Source organism: Canis lupus, chromosome 29 (genome assembly GCF_011100685.1).
Source record: "Canis lupus familiaris isolate Mischka breed German Shepherd chromosome 29, alternate assembly UU_Cfam_GSD_1.0, whole genome shotgun sequence".
Taxonomy (NCBI): Eukaryota; Metazoa; Chordata; class Mammalia; order Carnivora; family Canidae; genus Canis; species Canis lupus.
In genome coordinates this window covers 23,464,710-23,473,609 of record NC_049250.1, presented here as the reverse complement: position 1 = coordinate 23,473,609, position 8,900 = coordinate 23,464,710, and positions in this window count along the sequence as shown.

The following is an 8,900-nucleotide window of genomic DNA, read 5'->3' as shown; positions in this document are numbered from 1 at the left end:
TTGCAAAAATGTATATTCAGATCTTTTCCCCATTTTAAGTGGATTTTTTTACCATAGAATCATATGAATTACTTAAATGGATATTAACTCCTTGAGATATTTGGTGTGCAAATATGTTCCTCCATTCTGTAGGTTGTCTTTCACTTTGATGATGTTTCTTTTGCAATGCAGAAGCTTTTTATACTTGTACTTTTGGAGTCATATCTACAATTTTATTGCCATGGCCAGTGTTAAGGAGCTTTTTCCCTGTTTCCTTCTTCAAGGATTGATGTTTTCAGGAATTACACTTAAGTCTTTAATCTATTTCCAGCTAATTATTGTGAAGTGAAAGGGGTCCAGCTTTATTCTTTTCCATACAAATATCCAGTTTTTCCAGCATCATTAATTGAAAACATGTATCTTTTCCCCAGTCAGTGTTCCCTTATGAAACATTAGTTGAATATATATGTATGAGTTTATTTTCAGTCTCTTGATTCTGTTCTGTTGGTCTTTATGTCTGTTTTGGGTTTTTTTGGTTTTGTTTTCATTATGTATGTATGTATGTATGTATTTGTTTTGCCCATACCAAACTGTTCTGATTACTCTAGCTTTGTAATAAAGTTTGAAGACAAGAAGCATGATACCTCCAGCTTTTTTCTTTTTTGTTTCTCAAGATTACTTTAGCTGATGGGGTCTTTCATGATTCCAAATGAATTCGAGGATTGTTTTCTCTACTTGTGTAAAAAATGCCATTGGAATTTTGATAAAGATTGCATCAAATCTATAGTTGACTTTGAGGTAGTATGGACATTTTTATAGTACTTATTCTTCCAATCCATAAACACACGGTATGTTTTCATTTATTTGTCTCTTTCAAATTCTTTCATCAATGTTTTATTGTTTTCAGTGTAGAGATCTCTCACATCCTTGGTCAAAATTATTCCTAAGTATTTTGGGGTTTTTTGGATGTACTTAAACTGGATTTATTTATGTATTTTTCAGATAATTCATTGTTAGTGTGTAAAGATTTAGCTAACTTTTGTATGTCAATTTTGCAATGTGTACTTGATTGAATTCACTTATTCTAACAGGTTTGGGGGTTTTTTGTTTTTTTGTTTTTTTTGGTGGAATCTTCAGGAATTTCTATACATAAGATCATGTCATCTATGGAGACCATTTTATTTCTTTTCCATTTGGATGCCTTTTATTTCTTTTTCTTGCCTGATTTCTCTGTCTAAGACTTAAAGTAGTATGTTGAATTAGGCAAGTTAAGTGTTGGCACTCTTGTCTTGTTTTTGATCTTAGAGGAAAAGTTTTCAATCTTCTACCATTAAGTATTATAATAGTTGTGGGTTTGTTATATATGACCTTTATCATGTTGAGGTCCAATTTGTTGAGAGTTTTTATCATAAAAGAATACTGAGTTTTGCCAATGTTTTTTTTCTTCATCTATTGAGATGATCACATAATTTTTATCTTTTATTAATGTGATAAGTTTATTTGCATATGTTAAAACATCCTTTCATCCCAGGGGTGAGTCCCACTTGACTATGATATATGATCATTTAGTATGCTATTGTATTCAATTTGCTAGTATAGAGAATTTTTGTATATATATTCATCAGACATATTGGCTTATAATTCACTTGTAGTGTTCTTATCTGGCTTTGGTATCAGAATGATGTTGTCCTCATAAAATGAATTTGGGAATGTTTCCTGACCTTCAATGTTTTGGAAGAGTATGGGAAAGATTTGTGTTAATTCCTCTTTAAATCTTTGGTAGAATTCACCAATGAAACTATCTGGTCCTGGGTTTTTCTTTGTTGTGAGGTTTTTGATTATTCATTCAATCTTCTTTAACTCATTCATCTGTCCAGATTTTCTGTTTATTCTTTTTCAGTCTTTGTAGGTTGTGTGTTTCTCAGAATTAATCCATTTCTGCTAGGTTGTCCAATTTGTTGGCATATAATTGTTCATACTTTTATGACTGTATTTCTGTGGAATCCATTGTGATATCTCCTCTTTGGTTTAGAATTTTATTTGTCCTTTTTTTTTTCTTGGTTAGCATAAAGGTTTGTCAACTTTATTCATCTTTTCAAAGAACTCTTAGTTTTGTTCATCTTTTCTATTGTTTTCCTCTCTTCTATTCCATTTATTTCTACTCTAATTTATATTATTCCCTACCTTCTGCCAACTTCAGGCTTCATTTGTTTTTATTTTTCTAGTTCCTTGAGGTGTGATACAAGATTGTTTGAGATTTTAATTTTCTTTTTTGATGTATGTGTTTATAGCTATAAACTTCCCTCTTCGAATTGCTTTTGCTGCAACCTGTAAGTTTCAGTATGTTGTTTCCATTTTTGTTTATCTCAAGAAATTTTTTAATTTACTTTTTGATTTCTTCCTTGATCCTTGGTTCAGAAGTATTATTTAATTTCTATGTATTTGCGAATTTGCAGCTTTCCTCCTTTTATTGATTTCTAGTTTCATACCATTGTGGATGAAAAGAACACTTGATATAATTTATAACCTTTTTAATTTATTGAGTTTTTTGTGGCCTAACATATTATCTATCCTAGAATATGTTATGTGTGCTTATGATAAGAATGTGTAGGTGTCTGTTGCTGGATAGAATGTTCTATATATGTCTGCCATACCCATTTGGTCTATGTTGTTCAAATTCATTGGTTCTCTCTCTGGATGATCTATCATCATTGGTAGTTATATATTAAAATCTTCAACTCTTATTGAAATGCAGTTTATTATTATTTGCTTTATACATTTCTGTTCTGATGTTGGATGCATAAACATTAAAATTGTTACATCTAGGGCAGCATGGGTTGCTCAGCGGTTTAGCGCCACCTTCAGCCCGTGGCGTGATCCTGGAGACCCCGGATAGAGTCCCACATTGGGCTCCCTGCATGGAGCCTGCTTCTTCTCCCTCTGCCTGTGTCTCTGCCTCTCTCTCCCTCCCTCCCTCCCTCTCTCTCTCTCTCTCCCCCCACCCCCGTCTCTCATGAATAATAAATAAAATCTTTAAAAAAATTGTTACATCTTCCTGATGGATTGACCCCTTTATTTTATAAATGCTTTCTTTGTCATTGCCCATTTTTAGCTTAAAGTCTGTGTTGTCTGTTTTGTTTTGTTTTTTACTTTTTCACAGATCCTTTGTTCCTTCCTGTCTTATTTTAAGCTGTAACAATTTCAATAGCATACAGAGACTTTGTAGTTGTATTTCTTATTTTAGGTTATTCATGTTACAATCTCCATTTCTTAGTATGGTATATTTAATAACAAATTATTATAGTATAGTTATCTTTAATACATTTGTTTTTTAAGTTTTCAATTTGTGATTTATGCACCACCATTATAATATTAGAGAATCTGGCTTTAACTACAAATTTACCTTTACTAGTGAGTTTTATGCATGCAAGTGTTTTTATAATATTAATCTGTGTTATTTTACTTCAGTTTGAAGAATACTCTTTCATATTTCTTGTAAAGTGGTTCTAGTGGTGACAAAATCTCTCAGCTTTTGCTTGTTTGGGGAAGTCCTTCATTTTTGAAGGACGGCTTTCCTTGATGTAGTCCTTGAGTGACAGCTTTTTCTTTTAATATTTTGAATATGTCATTCCACTCTCTCCTGGCCTGCAAAGTTTCTTTTGATAGTCTTATGGAAGGTCCTGTGTATGTAATGAGTCATTTTTCTCTTACTGCTTAAAATTTTTCTTTTTATTTTTGACTTTTAATAACTTAATTATAATGTGTCTCTTTGTGGACCTTTTTGAGTTCAACCTGTTTGGGATCATTTGAGCTGATGAATCTGAATGTCTGTTTCTGTCTCCAGGTTTTAGCCATTATTCCTTTAAATAGACTTTCTGTCCCTTTCTCTTGTCTGGTTTCCCAAAATGTGTACATGGTTTCTATTTATTGTATTTCATAAGCCTCGTAATCTTTTTTTATTTTTTTTCATTCTTTTTTCTTTTTGTACCTCTGACTGGATAATTTCAGGGTTCTACAAGTTCAGTGATTTTTCTTCTGCTTCATTGTATCTGCTGTTTAATTTCTCTATTGATTTCTGAAGTATACTCAATGTATTCTTCAGCTTTAAGATTTGTTTAGTTTTTTATTGATTTTTTTATTTCTTGGCTGAACTTCCTTGTTTATACACTATTTCCCTAATTTCATTTAGTTGTCTGTATATTTTTGTGGTTTACTGAACTTCTTGAAGATGATATTCTGAATTCAGATAGTTTATAGATCTCCAATTCTTTAAGGTCAATTATCAGAATTTTATTAGTTTCCTTTGGTGGCATAATGTTTACCTGGTTTTTCATAATCCCATACCCTTGCATTGATGTCTGTGTACTTGAGTAAGCAATCTCCTCTTCCTGACTTTACAGGTTTGCTATGACAGAAAAAGACCTTCACCAATCAGCTCAGCGTGGGGTACTGAATTAGTTGGCTGGCAGCATCTGCAGGTAGGTGTGGCTTAATACTGGGGTTTCCAATTAAGTGAGGCTACTGCCTATATTCTCAGGTGGGAAGTGATGCTGTTGGCTGGGCTCCGTGCTCAAGTGGAGCCACTAGGTGAGCTGTCCGATCAGGCAAGGCTGCTGGTTTTGCTTTACTAGCTAGGCTCCACACACATGTGGTTGGGCGAGGTTGCAGGCTTCCCTGGCAGGGAAGTGCTACTGGTTGGACTCTGCAATCGGGCAGGGCTATGAGCTGGACTCCACAATTGCTCCTGGCTGGATGAGACCTCAGGCTCTGCTACCCATCTGCATGGTGCTGTTGGCTGGACTCTGTTCAGTGAGGGCCTCACACAGGGCGCTATGATCACACAGGGCCTCAGGCCATGCTCTGTGATCAGGTGGGGCCACAGACTGTAATCCAAAGTCCGGCAGTGCTACAGCTGTCCTGTGGTGAGCTGGCTGAGCTCTGTTGTAGGGCAAAGTCACTCGCCAGCTTCTCTGCACAGCTGGGTTTTCCAACAGTTGGGTGGTGCTAGAGACTAAGCTCCACGGTTGGGGAGGGTCACAATCCAGACTCTGGTCAGGTAGGGATGCAAGCTAGGCTCCGTGATTAGGAGGGGTCACTACCTGGGCTTCCTAACTGGATGAGTCCTCAGCAATTGAACAGGGCCATAGGTTGATCTCCCTTGCTGAGCAGGGCTATAGCAAGGGCTGGGCTATAGCCCCAGCTGGGCTCTGGGGCTGCCTAGGGCCATTGTTTAGGATCCTTGATTATTCAGGGCTAGAAGCTCAGTGGTCAGAAAGGGCCGCTGCCTTGGCTCCCTGCCCAAGCAGGGCTATAGGATGGGCTCCACAGCCACCCCAGGTCTCTGGCCAGGCTTTCTGGTGAGGCAGAATTGGAGGCTATATTTCACAGTCGAGCAGGGCTGAAAATTTATTTCCATGCCCAACATGTAGAATGGGTTTCACAGGTGGTAGAGCCAGTTGACTGGGGATCCAAATCAGGCAGAGCTGCCAACCAAGCTCCCTGACCAGATGGGGCCACCAGCTCAACTGTGCAGTTGGGCAGAGCTGCTGGCTGGGATCTCTGCTTGGGTGCCACTGCAAGCAGGAGTGTGGGCCACTAAGATATGCATGATGGGTACCATAAGCTCTACCCACATCCTCCATCTCTTTCTGATTCCCAGTGGCTCCCCCTTGCAGGGTTGCCCTATGATCTCTGTGAGCTGAAACCTGAATGGTACTCCAGAGAAGTGTCCTACAATCCTGGGGAAGCTGGATATCTACTTTGGGCTCTCTTTTCCCACCAGAAAAACCATAGGCCTAGAGGGGCCCACTCAAGGCTATGCTGTGTCATTCTGAAGGAGGGGCAATGTGGTCAAAGTGAAACCATTCCTCTTACCCTTCTAATGAAATCCTTCTCGGTCTTTGTGTTCCTGGGGCACTTCAGCCTCCCCTAGTTCTGGGATTTTCATAGTGGTGTCTTGTCTATGGTTAATTTCTAGTTTGTCTTCTTGTAAAGGGAACTGAAGTCAGAAATGACCTATGTCACCATCTTGATTATATCACCTCCCTAACATATTCTTTTTAAAAATATATCTCATTTAATCATCAAAACAGCTCTATATGTCCCCATTTTACAAAACAGAAATGGAGGCTTAGAGAAAGGAAAGAAGTTATGAATATTCACAAAGCTAGTTTGTGAAATAGAATAATTTAAGCCATGTGCATCTGATTCCAAAGCCTATCAGAGTTCCTAATATGACTATTTGTGGTATTAGGGATACAATTAACAATAAGAAGCATTAGGGAGTGCAATAAAGGACAAATTCTGTACCTAAACTTTAATATATGCTGACTGTTTATTTAGGTAATATTAGAAACCAACAGTACCACAAAGTAAAATACATTAATATTGAAACAGGGAACATCATGTCTTAGCTAAGAAGATATCCTTTGGGTAATAATTTTTTTTTTATTGGACTTCAATTTGCCAACATACAGCATATCACCCAGTGCTCATCCCATCAAGTGCCCCCCTCAGTGCCTGTCACCCAGTCACCCCAACCCTCCACCCACCTCCCTTTCCACTATTTGGGTAATAATTTTATGCATAGTCAAGTCCATGATAAAAATCGTAAGAGCCTGAACCAAGTAGTGAAGCCATTTATACATCCTGACCATGTTTAGCTCTAAAAATGCAATGCATTCCTTTCTCTGGTTCTTTGAGGATCTTTTAACCCTTTGGGGTAGAAATTGAATCATCAAAAGCAGAAATTCAGTGTCATCTATTTACTATTCAGTGCATTATGCGAAGCACTGAAGATAAAATATAATTAAAATGAGATTCTGGGTATGCAAAATTTGCAGTGCAGGAGGAGGGATAGAAGAGTTAAAAGAAACATTTGCCTTTTGTGTACTGAGTGTGCAAGATACAGCAGGGATAAGAAAATAGACTGATCGCCTATGAGGACGTTGTAAAATGTGGCAGTAAGCCACATGGAACACATCACTGTATTTTTATTTCTATTCTTCCTCTCATTAAAAAGAAAGGAATAACAATAACTCTATAGGCTATTGACTTAGAAGAGATGTATCATCTTACACAAAACAGTTTCCTTCAAGAGATTATCTCTGTCCAATTAGTCCTGTAACAAAAGTAAGATTAGTCTGTGCTATAGAACTGTCTTCCATGGGATGACAGAAGCCTACCTGGCATTGCTAACATGGATTTCCCCTTCAATACAATTCCCTCAACTGAGGCTATGTAAAGGGAGAATTTCTGCCCCTGAGTTTAGTATCTCAACTTTTCTTCCCCACACAGGACCAGTAACCATCCCCCACTGACCACTCTTGACAAGTTTTCCAAAATTATTACTGTTGCCATGTTTTCTCAATCCTGTTCACTGGATGCCACAATTTTATTGTCCAAGCAGATTCTATGCTTCCCCATCAAATAGCATATCTCAACCCACAAGCCTTTCTTATTCCATTCAAGTTACTTTCCTTAGTGGGGAACAAAATTATCATGCACATTCCCACCCCTATGACTCTTCACTTGGAATGTCAGCCCTCCTCGGTCTAAAGAGCCTTCAGGTCCTTCCCATTCAAAATCTTTCTTAATGACTTCAACTCTCTCACTGTCCCTCACGAACATAACATTTTGGGATCCATCGGAAAATTAAATGTTTGATTGCACCAAATCTTTTATTTCTCTTCAATAATTTCCTCATATGTGTCCAAATGACATCTCTATAACAGGAAGACCTGTGCCTTCTATGATGGGGTCTTACCTAATTTCTCATCCAAAATGAAAGCAAAAAGAAGATACTAATAACTCTTGGATTTCAAACATAAGCAAGGGGCATCCCTGGCAAATCAAGACTAATTGTCACCCTATATTATTTGTATCTGTCACAATCCCTAGTGTGGAACTCAGGTGGTCAATAATTACTTGATTAAATTGCTGCCTTGCCCTCCCCCCCCCCCCCCCCCCCCCCCCCCCGCCAAGCACAAAGAAAATTTTATTTAGAAATCTTTGGAATTCTTTTTTTGGCTGCATAGTTGTATCACAAAGATTGCTTTCAGTTTTCTATCACTGTAAAACAATAAGAAAGAGATGGGTATGACTTCAAGCTGTGGAAGCCAAAAGAAAGAAATAACAAAGGACATTGCATATTACGGTTCAACTTTATTTAGTGGATAATGGAGTACCATTGATGACTTTTAAGTAGTGTGGTAATTTAGTCAGCTTATGTATGAATGGGTGTGTTTACAATGGTAAAGGACAAACTTGGAAAATCTGAGAATGGATTCAAGGAGGGGTGCCAGGGTGGCTGAGTCAATTAAGTCTGTCCAACTCTTGATTTGGCTCAAGTTGTGATCTCAGGGTTGTGAGATCAAACCTCTCATTGGATTCTGTGCTCGGCAGGAAGGGTGCTTGAGGTCTCTCTTTCCTTCTCCCTCTGCCTCTCCCCCCTCTCTAAAATACATAAAGCTTTTTAAAAATGAGTTCAAGGAGATATGATCAACTTCTACAGTAGTGTAAGAAATGAGAGATTGAACTTGGTCAGTGGCAATTGGAGATGATGTAGATTTAGTAAGTTTTAGAATTACTTCATGACGTTGAAAAAGAATCAAAATTCATAGGTTTCTGGACTTTCAGGAAAATCAATGGACATATTCAGAATAATAATGTTTGTCTCACAGAAATAATGAACAGAATGCATAAGAACTAGATATCTACTATCATTCCTCCATATGTTGTCTTCTTAGCAAGCTTATTTTTGCCAGTCCCCAGTATTTGTGGGCAGGACTACAAGTATAGGAATAACATCTGGTTCCCCCAAAAGACTAGGAGCAAGAATATAGGCCTAGTATTAGGTCCCTCTTAACACTATCCACTGATAAATGCAGTTCTATGATGGGAAAAGCATATTCCCATTTCAT